The 12,402-nt window shown below is 40.8% G+C and overlaps 1 protein-coding gene across 4 annotated transcripts in view; it reads left to right on the forward strand.

Annotated features, from left to right (window-relative positions):
• LOC140502854 (cilia- and flagella-associated protein 53-like) overlaps positions 1–12,402 on the forward strand; it is a 199,001-nt gene that overhangs the window by 184,927 nt on the left and 1,672 nt on the right. The window contains exon 13 of one of the 4 annotated variants that reach the window (XM_072606908.1): positions 6,492–6,753. The exons of the other annotated variants lie outside the window; for them this stretch is intronic. The gene's annotated coding sequence lies outside the window, so the exon portion shown is untranslated. The remainder of the gene's footprint in view (positions 1–6,491; positions 6,754–12,402) is intronic. 4 annotated transcript variants of the gene reach the window in all.

The raw sequence follows: 12,402 nt of genomic DNA on the forward strand, positions 1-12,402 counted from the left end.
TGATTCTGGATCAAACCTACCTTACCCTGCACCAAACTGAGTTTTCCATGGTGCCACAAAGCCTCAGTGTCCTTATCTGTAAAATATGGATAAGAACACTTGCATTATTAACCTCACAGAGTTGTTTTGAGTAAACCACAAAATTCTTTATAATGTAATAATTGAGTGCCATCCCTCCTTATCTCCATCTCTTGACTTCCCTGGTTTCTTTTAAGTCTCAACTAAAAGTTCCTCTCCTACTTTTCCAACCCCTCTTTATCCTAGTGCCATTCCCTTTTTATTTCCTTTTATCCTGTGAATAGCTTGTTTGTACATATGGCAGTTAGGCAGTGCAGGAGTCAGGAGGACTGGAGTTCAAATTTGGCCTCAGCCACTTCCTGTGTGACCCTGAACAAGTCACATAAGCCTGTTTTCCTGTTTCCTCATCTGTAAAGTGAGCTTGAGAAGGCTATGGCAAACCACACTGTAGTATCTTTGCCAAGAAAATTCCAGAAAAGGGGTCACAAAGAATCAGACATTACTGAACAAACATATTTGTTTGCTTGTTGTAACCCCATTAAATTGTGAGATGCTTTAAGGCAAAGATTGTTCTTGCCTCTTTTTGCAGCTCCAGCATTTAGCACAATGCCTGACATAGAAATAACTACTTACTGATTAACCTGGTACTAGGGAAAGAATGCATTCATGTATGGCAGACATTCAGGATGAAATCCTTGGGATTGTGGCAAAATGGAAAAAGTACTGTATTTGGAGTCAGGGACCTTAGCTTCCAACTCTGCCTCTAGCACTTATTACTTGACTTTGAACAAGCCAATCTACCTCTCTGGGCCTCAGTTCCCTCATTTGCAAGTTAAAAGGTTTGAACTAAGTGACCTCTAAAGTGCTTTCTAGATCTACAGCTACGATGCCATGAACCATAGGAGGAGAAGAATTAAATTATGTCCTCCTTTCTTGTGATTAGTTCCCTGTTAACCTGTACTTTGGAGGTAGCTGGGTGGTGCAGTGGATAAGAAAGTCTTAAACGGGGTAACAAAGAATCAAACACGACTGAAACAACTCAACAACAACAAAAACAACCTGGGCTTTCTGTATGATGATAATTATTTTTGTAATGACTCAATGCAAATTTATTGAGTAACAATAAATACATGATGACATTTTAGATGCAACCAATTTGAGAATTTGTTTCACTTGACTTTGTTCATTTATTACAGGGTTTTGTTTTTGTTTTTCCATTGGTGGAAGGAGGTAGAAGGGAGAAAAAATTGCCTGATAATTGAAAAAAAAAAAAGGAAAAGTGGTAAAAAAAAAAAAAAAAGTATATGATGGATGAGTTCTGTACTAAGTATTGAAAGGAATAGAAAGACTCTAGCCTCTCTAAGTCCTTGGAGTGCTTTCTGAAACATCAAAGAAATCATGTTCGGTTTGATTTTAGTGTTGCATGTTTTATCATATTCAAATGTTGTGAAAATTGATGGTCCATGGAGAGCATGGGTGGTCACATTCAGAACACTCTATCCTCTGATCACACCAGAATTAACAGTTTACTGAATTTTTTGAATTAACAGACTTAAGGTCAATCTTGGTAACTGAGAGACACTCAAGAAACCCAGAGAACTGACTCTGAATTTCTGAAAGGCTAATTGGGAAGCCAAGGTACAGTAAATGAGCATCCACTGCACAGGACATTCTCTGGGGTGGAATAGAGAGACCACAAGAGCTGAGGTCATGGGAAATGGACATGGATACCAATGGGACAGACACAGGGAGGAAGAAAGAAGCAGAAAATGGTAGAATGCTAGTGCTAAAAGAAACTTTAAAAATCACTTTGGTTTTGGCCCTTCTTTTTATAGAACAACCTGAGGCCCAGTGAGGGGACTTGACTTATCCAAAGTTGCATAGCTAGTTAATGAGCACAATATTGTGTTGCTTCCCAAGGTGGGGCTTGGAACTCGTTCGACTTGAGCCTTGCCTGAAAAATGGCAATTAGCCATTAAGTAATTTAAAAAACTAGTGCAGGATACTGAGAACAGGATAAGTGGAAGGACTAGGTACCTTTCAAGGTTCTTTCCAATTCTCAATCTATGATACTGTGGCACATTCAACTTTTTTAAAAGTGAGAGGAAGGAAGACTTTGGGGAAGAAGGCAATATCCCCACTGGCTTATCTCCCCCTCTACTTATTCAAGGAAGGATATGAGGGATTATTCAGTAGACTGGACATAATGAACTCAACAAAAACAACATCCCACATTGAGAGCTAGGGATTCAACGTATGTTGTCAAATGACCAGATGGAGAACAGGAGTCTGTGGTCTGTTTCTCCACTTCTCCTGACCAACCTGACCCCATCCTCCAGGCATTATCTGTACCAAAAATAACAGCTCTTTGCTCCAGCCTCTCCCACAATTCCAGCTAACTCAAAAAATATTTGAGCTTGAAAGCACATCAGAGACCACTCAGGCAAGGTTAAAGGCCAGATGATTTAGAACTGAACCTTGGAGATTATATCTGGTGTGCTCTTCTTTATTTTCCAGATGAAGAAACTGAGACCCAGGGAAGGAAAAGGAAATTGCTTGACATTATGCATAGTAGTCAGTGGCAGAATTAGGGCTTAAAACCAAGGTCTCCCAATTTAATGGGTTCTTCCCATTACAGCCCACTGCTCATCATTTAGAATCAGAAGGGATCGTGTAGGACTAGTTTTCCCCACTGGCCATCATCTCCTCGATGCCCATTTACAACTGGCTCTTTACATAATTATAAAGTTTGCCAGGGTTGTCTTGACCCTCTTGTTAAGCAGTTAGACTCTCTCTTATCCTCTGCTCTTGAATCTCTTGCTCCCTTAATCCACTACTGCTTATACCTTGCTGAAACCCACCCCTGGTTACTCCCACCATGGACATCCTCTGCTCCTACTTACATGTTACTGAGAAGAACTTGAAAAAGTGAACCCACTTGGGTTCACTACAAATTTATGTTATTTAATCTCAGCTGTGTTTATTGTTTGTTAATTTTTAAAAGGCATTTGGTTCAGTGGAGCATAGGCTCTCATTCAACAAAGTATCTCCCATGCATTGGTGAAAATCATTTGAGATCTTTTGGACAAATCCAACAGCTGACAGGTAGAGACAATAGCTTTGTTCTCTGATAGAAGCAGCATAGTGCAGTGAAAGACTGATGAATATGGATTGGTAGATAAGTAAATAGAGCATTTCATTTCTTACTATGTGCTAGGCACCACTGGGGAGACAAATACAAGGGAACAAGACAGTCCTTAAGGAGCTTATGTTCTAACGGGGAAAGGCAACACATAAAGTATTAGTGACAAGTGAAGGGTGGGGAAGGGATTCCTGAGGAAGCAAGGCAGCAGGTGAGAAGAAGCAGAAGGCTGGGAGAGAGAGTTCAGGAGAGCTTGAGGTGAAGCATGGCTGGTACACCCTTAGACCTGGGTTCTGCCTGCTTACAACCTGTGTGATTTTGAGTAAGTCACTCAATCCAGGGTGTGACCCTCTAAGTCCTCAAGTGTCACCTTTTGATGGAATCCAAACTTCACAGAACAAATCCCCTTAATAAAAGGATTTGTTCTGTAAAACTTAGACTCAGTCTAAAGGTCACACCCAGGACCTAGAAGGCCACAGGTGCCCCAACCTTGACTTAACCATTGCTAGCCTCAGTTTATTTGTAAAACAAAGAGGTTAGACTAAATTACCTCTGAGGTCCATTCAAATAGAAATTTATTCTTAGCTTTTTATTATATAATTTATATATAAATTATTCATTTTTAGTTTTTTATTATCAACATGAAGTGATTTGAGAGTTCCTGTGGCACAGTGGATGGAGAGCTGGCTTGGTCTCAGGAAGCCTTGTGTTCAAGCCCTGCTGGTGATATGTGACTGCTATGTGGCTGCTGGGCAAGTTACTCACCCTCTCATTACCCTATGCAACTTTCTAAGACCTTAAGTTACAGAATAACAGTTCCTCAGTCTGATGAAATCATAGTTTTAGAACAAGCTTTTAAAAACTAGATCAAATGAGTCATAAGACAGGCAAATGTATATTTCTTAAAGGAATTTATCACGATCTTGGAGGGACCTTTACCTGCTTCCATGTATAGAATGAAAAAAAAATGGTCCTCTCTCCTCAAAGTGTGTCTCTAAGAACTCTGTGGGTCCCCAAAACCCTTTCAGTGGATCCACCAGGTCAAATTTTTTACAATAATACTAAGACATTTAAATTTTTAACATGGTAGATATTGATAGCTATGACCCGCATAAATAGAAACGCTTTGGGATTCCCAATGATGTTTTAGAATTTAAAAGGGTTCTGAGGCCAAAAATTTGGAGAAACACCGACATAAGAGAAATCTGATTAGAAAGGAATTGAACTGATGAGGTACCTAAGCAAGGGTTGGGATATAGGGAGCCTGAGTGCTATCCATGAAATGTTGGGGAATCTGGAGATCATCGGCAGGACATTGCTATCCTCGCTAGAGGGAAATGGTGTAAGGAAAAGGACAAGAGTAGCACAGGATGGAAAGATGCATAGGTTGTAATTTGTACCAATGGAAAGAGTACTCACATTGAGAAGATCCATTGAAGTATCAAAATCTGTGGACATAGTGTTGTATATGTGGAACATGCCATACAGCTCTGAATTCTCTTAGAATCAGAGAACAGTGAAGTAGGAAGCAGCCTTAAATATCACCTAAATAAAGTCTTTTCATATTATAAATGAGGAAGACAAGGCCCAAAATTCCCTCCTTTGTAAAATGAGGGGATTAGATTGTATCCCCCTGCTTAAGTCCCTTCCAACCTGAGATCTATAATCCTAACTGGGGTCTTGCCACTGGTCTCAATGACTCCAGAGGAGAGAGTGATGCTGATGACTTTGCACAGCCCTGCCTCATTAAATCCAATTCACTTGCAAATCAAGGTATCACCTCCATGATGTCATTGGTCCTCTTTGAGAATTAAGGACAATCTTATGAAGAAATGAGGTGTGGGAGAACGGGGAAGCAGTTTTCACTATTCATGGAGTAGGAAAGAGAAGCTACCAACGCACCCATTTGTGTCCCTATCTGTAACAAGTGATATTTATTTATTAGCATGAATATTTTGGTCTTTGTTTCCAGAGTGACTAGTGTTGTGCCAAACGTATAATCAGTGCTTGAGAAATGCTTACAGAGCTGAGTTGGCATGATTTGCCCAAAGTAATCCAGTTCCTTAGTAGCAGAGCAGGGTGTCCAACAAGAGGCAACAACCTTTCCTAGAGGAAAGACCAGGAAATCCCATGATTCTGAGGTCCAGACAAAGCTTTTGGCAGGGAAAGATCCTAGGGCATCCTGTGTGGAAGAGCATAAGAAGGACAAGAGCTGGCACTCCAGAGCTCTTTGCTGCTAGCCCTCCTTCTGAGTTCCTCAGAAACTTCAGGTGCTTCCATCATCCTGCTAAGCAACTGCCTGGTACCCTCCCTGGCAGCCTGACTTGGCTCTCTGATGACTCACTGCAATGTCCCTCTGTTCCATCCAGATGAGGCGCAAAGAATGAAGTGAACTGGAACCTTCATTCCCTAAGATTGTTTTCCATTGACAGACGCTGCTGTTGACCCTAGACTCTTTTCTCTCTCTATATCTTGCGAACATTTCCAAAGGTTCAATACTTATTCTCCACTTCCCTGGATAGGATCCCTCCCCCAACTTTTGTTTTTGTTTTGAGTTTTTCTTTTCTCCTGGCAAAACAAGTTCAAGTATGCCCTCCCCAGCTGCCACAGTTTGCTTTCAAGATCGGCATGTTCTCTTCTTCCTTAGTATCTGATTGTATCTGATTTGGTGTTTCTCAGAGGGACTCTGAGAACTGCATGTCCAAGGCTTTTGCTGCTTTTGATAAAGCCCTTCTGAGCCTGGCCTTGTAGAATGTGGGCCTTTCTTTACTCTGTGTGGAAATAAAACCTTGGCTTTGGCCTTTAGGGGACTTCTGCTCTTCGCCTCTCCTCTGAGTTCCTGGAACATGATGAAATATTGGAAGACTGTGTTCCAGGCAGTAGAAAGGTTCGGTCTCACTTTCTCCTACCAGCACATACCTGAAGAGTTCTGTGTCGATCAAATTCTCTTTTCCCAATCACATTTCATTTCAGATATGCTTCCCCCTTTCCTCCTTTTAGTCAATCATAAATATTTATCCAGGACCTATTCTGTTCCCTGAACTTGGCATTCTTTCTCCTGCCCCTGTGAACTGTCACAGATGGTTCCTCCTCACTAGAACCCACTCATCTTTGCCTCTCAGACTCCATCTCTTCCTTCAAGGATCAGGTCAAGTATCACTTCTTTCAGTAAGCCTTCCTTGATCCTTGTGCCAGTGTTTTCTCCCTCTTCAGGTTATCTTATACTATATTTATTTGTGTACATACATATCTTATCCCTGCATTAGAATATAAGATCCTTGAGGACAGGGACAATTGGTTTTCTTGTTTTGCTTTGTTTTTGTATCCTCAGAACTTAGTCTGTGTTGTTCATCTTCTGTTCTCAAAGAGGATCAATGGCATCAGGAGGGTGATGTCTTGACTTGCAAGTGAATTGGATTTAAGTGAGGCAGAGCTGTGCAAAGTCACCAGCCTCACTCTCTCCTCCAGAGTCATCAGAGTCTAGTGGCAAGTCATAGGTCAAGATGACTGGCAATGGATGCAATGGGAAACCTTGGCCTTTTTAAGCAAAGATCTTTCCCAGGTCTCAATTTGTCAGAGACAATGCCTCTCAGGTAAGTAAAGATGAGGTAAGAATTGAGGCAAAAGATGCCCTAGTTTGCCATCACAAAAGAATCAGTTTGGAAGAGGAAGACCCTCAGAGTTTCTGGCCAGAACAGAAACAATTACTTAGCACAAAATAAGTACTTTAGTAATTTGGGACAGCTAGGTGGTACAATACATGAAATGTTTGATTGGAATGAAAAAGACCTGGAATTCTCTCTCAGGGTATGTCCCAAGAAACAAAGAGAAAAAATGAAAAAGTCAGACTCCACGGCTTCTAAGATCCATTTCAACTTGAAATCAATGATCCATATATTTGAGATGAATATTTGTTGAATGCTGAAGAAAAACAAAGACAATGTTCATATTCTTAAGGAATTATAGTTTGATTCATAGATTGGGAGGGGACTTTAGAGATTTCTAGTCCAATGCCTTCATTTTACAGAAAAGAAACTGGGACCCAGAGAGGTAACTTAATAAAGTCAGATGGGTTCTAAGTCTAATGGAGGACATAATAATCATGCAAATGAAATAATCAAAGGACACAAGCAGTGGTCTATGGCCAAGTACTATAAGACTATGTAAGAGCAATAAGGAGTTCAGTGAAGAGGGTGAATAACTTAAGCCAGGTCTTCTAGCTAAATCCAATGACCTCCCCACCACATTACACCACTGTCTGGGTAGATTTTGGAAATGCAGACCCCAGAGTGGAAAAGAAAGGAGTCTTCATAGGTACTCCAGGTGGTCAAAAAGCATAAATATTGGACACAGACTCAATCACTCAACAAACATTTAGTAAATACCTACTATGTGCCAAGTACAGTCCTGTATGTGTGTGATACTAAGGCAAAAATGAAATAGTCCGTGCCCTCAAGGAGTCAGAAGAGCTGGATCCAAATTCTGGCTTTGCAACTTAATCATGTATATGACCTGGCAAATCATATCCTCTCTGTGAGACCCAATATGCACATCTCCAAAGTCGGCATAATCCTATTAGATCTGTCTCCCTAAGCTATTGTAGGGGATGTGAACCACACACACCATAGATGTTAATAGTATTCTGCCCTGGGGACATTTTGGTCTCAGGCACTGTTAACAGATGCCTGGAAGATAATATTGCCTTCCAAGGCTCCTGTTCTTTTTGGTCCTTCTTCTGACTATACACCTCTCTACTGGAGACTGGACCTAACTAAGGGAAGTGCTTTGTTGCAGGTAAAATAAAATGAAACAAGTTTCTGAGATCAGAGAACAGGTAAAGAAGGAGAACAGAGAGTGTAGGAGGGCCTGAAATTCAACTTGGACAAGCAGCCACTTACTCTACTTAAGGGCAAACCTGGGGGAAGAACTTCGCACTTTCGTCGTACCAGTCATGGGAGAGAGGTCATGGACAAGGGTTTGGAATAGGGACTGGATTTCTTTCCACTGCCTTAGGGAATTCCCAGATGACAGAACTACCCTCCCCACTTTCTTGGTAACTTAAAGTATTGGCGAGTTGTTCAAAGCCCCGAGAGACCAGGTAACTTCCTCCACTCTCAATGGACAAGTTCCATTTTACAGACTGTAGGTCTGTAGCCCCATCTTGCAGATAAAGAAAAAAAGGCTCAAAGAGATTTGTCCAGTGGTAACAACCCTGCTAAATGTCCAAGCGATGACCTAATTCTTTAATCGATTTAACCACTTAAAATGGATGGGTTTCTGTCTCTGAGGTAGATAAGGAAATGGATTAGAAGTTTAAGTGACTTGTCTGTGGTTCCAGAGCTAATAGGTATCTCAGCCTGGGGTATGCCTGCTATACTCCCAAAGCATCATCTCCTACTGGACCATGACTTTCCTTACTTAGACTCCTCCCTTTCCTTCTTCAAAGACAAGGGAAATTGGGAGGCTGGGGGAAGGGACATAGGTGGTATAGTCCTGTAACTCTCTATTTTTCCATCAGCAGGGTGCCTCCCCTGGCTGATTACCTGAAATCTCATCACCATGCTGACTACATCAGTTGTTAGATACTCAACACCTTCTCAGCACCCTTAGTTGTCTCTCCTCTGGTCGGAGGGCTGGAGGATGGAGTAGTAAAGTCCTTCCAAAGTCCATCAGCCCCTCTGTTTGGGTTCAGTTCCAAAGGAACATCATGCCCTCTGATTCTCCACCCCCCTCCCCATTAAATTGTGAGCTCCTTGAGGACAAGGATTGTCTTTCTTTTTATTTGTATCCCCGGAACTGAACACAGTGCCTGGCATTCAGTGGGTGCCTAATAAATGCTTATTGAATTGAAAAGAATGATGGAATCAGAGTTATCAGGGTTTGGATCTTGCCATGACTTTGAATAAGCCATTTATTCCCTTTAATCTATAAATATCAGAGGTTTGGAGTAGCTGCAACTATGATTCATCGCCCTTTTGGTGGCAGAGTATTAATTTTGGTTGAAGGAAATCGAGTCACCTGCAGGCATGTACTGCCTCCTAGAGGAACAGACCTGTCATTGCACCCATTCTTCGTATGGTTGTATTTTACCTTAAATGGAAATCTCAAATGATCGATGACTGGAGTGAGGAAGGAATTAGAGGGACTATTTGCTTCATTTAAAAAGGATCTCCTCTAAAGATTCCTTTAGATAGTGAGATCTGAATTTTTAGGACTTTCTCTATTCCACAATTGTAAATACAACTTTTCAGAAATAATTATTCATATTTGAATAGCATTTTAACCTGGGGTCAATTACCTTTTTAAAAGAAAATTGATAACTATATTTCAATATAGTTGGTTTCCTTAGTGATCCTATGTATTTTATATATTTTAAAAACATTATTCTGAGAAGAGGACCAGAGCTTTTGCCTGCTTGCCAAAGTGGTTCACTAAGAACCACTAAAAAACCATCCTGCCTCAAAGATTTACAAAACTCTTACTTCACAATAACCATGTGAGGCAGGTAGAGCAAGTACTATTGTCCCCATTTTGAAAATGAAGAAAATAAACTCAGAGAGATTAAGTAATTTGCCCATGATGACACTGCCGAGCATCTGATCAGGAACCACTTAAAGTGAGGTATGCTTGTAGGCAGTTAGGTGGCATAGTGGGTAGGATGCTGGGTTTGGAGTCCCCAAGTTCAAATCCAGCCTCACATACTTACTAACTGGGTGACCCTGGGCAAGTCACTTAACTTTTGTTTGCCTTAAACCACTGGAGAGGGAAATGACAAACCGCTCCAGTATCGTTGCCAAGAGAACCCCATGGGCAGTATGGCCTATAGGATCCCAAAGAGTGGGACAAAATTGAACGACAATTTGAAAAATGAATGGGTTTCCATTCTGCTCCCCCACCTCCGTCCCGTTGTACTCCCAAGTACAATTGTACAACATTAAAGCATGAGCTAAGAGTTAAGAGGTCCAGCTTGGCCATCAATTAATTTTGTGACTATAATCAAATATGATGGTAGCTAGATGGGGCCCTAGTGCACAGAGTGTCAATCCTCGAATTGGTTAGATTCATCTTCCTGAGTTAAGATCTGACCTTGGACACTTACTAGCTGTGTGACCCTGGGCAACTCACTTAACCCTGTTTGCCTCAGTTTCCTTATCTGTAAAATGCGCTGAAGGAAATGGCAAACCAATCCAGTATGTTTGCCAAGAATGGAGTCAACAAGAGTTGGATACAACTGAACCACAATCAAGTCACCAACTCCCTGTCACTTAGTTTCTTAATCTGTTCATTGAGGATAATACCTACCCTGCCTAACTGATGGGGATGTTGGGAGGCTGCAAAGAGACAATGGATGTGACAACCTCAACTACCAAGTGTTTTACAGACATCGTGGCTTATTATCAGAAATTGGGTGCCCTGACTCCCAATCTGGTGGGTCACCATTTGGACAGTTTGTGAGGCCCACCTACCCCTTCACTTTAAGCACAAAAGGTCTTAAACCTCTTGCCATAGTTGGGGTACACTAGATCTAGAAAAGGGAAGCGAGAGGTCATCTGACCACCCCCCCTTGTCTAACAAATGGACAAACAAGAGTCCAAGATTAAGTGTCAGACGCAGAAGTTGAAATCGAGCCATTTTTGAACTCCCAAACCAGTACTCTTTCCACCATGCCATACTGTCTCCATCTGAGTCTATGCTGAAATGGGGCCACTCTATACCAGGTACATGCATGGTGCAAGGGTTGAGATCAGAACTGTTCAGGAAACAATAATATAAATAGGTTTAATTTCTTAGCCATCTTCTCATGGTTTTGTAGAGTCTGGAAGGAGCCTTGAAGTAGTAAATTAAGATTAGGAAATTGAGCCTCAGAAAGGAGAAATGCCTTGCATAAGGTCACTGGGCTTTGAATTCAGGTCTTTCTGCATCCAAGATCCCATTCTCTTTCTACCATGGACAATAAATAGTCTCTTCTTAGGTGGCGAACTACTAAGCCTGGATTCAGAAGAGTTGAATTTGAGTCCAGCCTCAGGTATTTATTAGTTCTGTGCCTGGGCAAATCTCTTAACCTGTTTGCCTCGGTTTCCTCATTTGTAAAATGGGGATAATAGCACTTACTACTTCCCAGGGTTGTTGTGAGGATCAAATGAGACAATACTTGTAAAGCACTTAGCAAAGTGCCTAGCACACAGTAAGCATTACATTTTTTTTAAGATTCATACTGTTTTTGTGTTAAGTGTTTTACAATTGTCTTCATGTAATCCCTGGGTTTGTCTTGGCAAGTAGATACCAAGTATTTTATACTGTTTGTAGTTATTTTAAATGGAAATTCTCTATCTCTTCCTGCTGTTTTTTAAAATTTATTTTTAATTTACAACATGCAGTTCCACAAGCTTTTGAGTTTCACATTTTCTCCCCCTCCCTCCCATCTCAACTCCCCAAGATGGCGTGCAATCTGACATAGGCTCTACATATACATTCAAATTAAAGATATTTTCACATTAGCCATGTTGCAAAGAATAATAACCAATGGAATGAACCATGTGAAAGGAGAAACAAAACAAAACAAAAAAGAGAGAGATCTGATCTGCATTCAGATTCTATAATTCTTTCTCTGAATGTGGACAGCATTTTCCATCATCAGCCTTTTGGAGTCACACACAGTAAGCATTATATAAATGTTAGTTTTTAATAGTATTAATCCTCTGCACAGAAGACAGCTTAAAATAAGAGAAAAACCCTCAAAGCTGTGTTTTGCTGTACTAAGAAAAATATTTTTGATAATTAATATACAGCATAATGGAATCTTGTCAACACTATACCTTTTAGATCTTGTGATTGTCAAAATATCATCACCTTTGGAAGCTTGCTTGTTCCCTTCTCATAGGCTCATTAAACATACTTTCAATATATGCAGAGAACATTCCCATAAGAGATTTTATAGAAAAGATAGAAGTAGGATCTGTGGCCATTAGTTACTTCTATCTTCAAAGTAACTTTCTCGAGTCAATTTTGGGAGAGAACTTTCCCTTTTCAAGGTATATTGAAAATGCTGCATGAGGACCTTTGACCCAACAGGCTTTCCTCTCCATGCATCTGATCAGACTCAGAAAGTCACTCTAACTTCCTTTTTTTGGCATCATCACCAATTTGCCAAGCACTGAAGTGTTAAGGGGTTCCACTGTTACTGATGCTAATTGTAGTTCACTATGGAAACAACAGTATGTCTGCTTCATTTCCTGTTTGTT

Source organism: Notamacropus eugenii, chromosome 4 (assembly GCF_028372415.1).
Source record: "Notamacropus eugenii isolate mMacEug1 chromosome 4, mMacEug1.pri_v2, whole genome shotgun sequence".
Lineage (NCBI taxonomy): Eukaryota > Metazoa > Chordata > Mammalia > Diprotodontia > Macropodidae > Notamacropus > Notamacropus eugenii.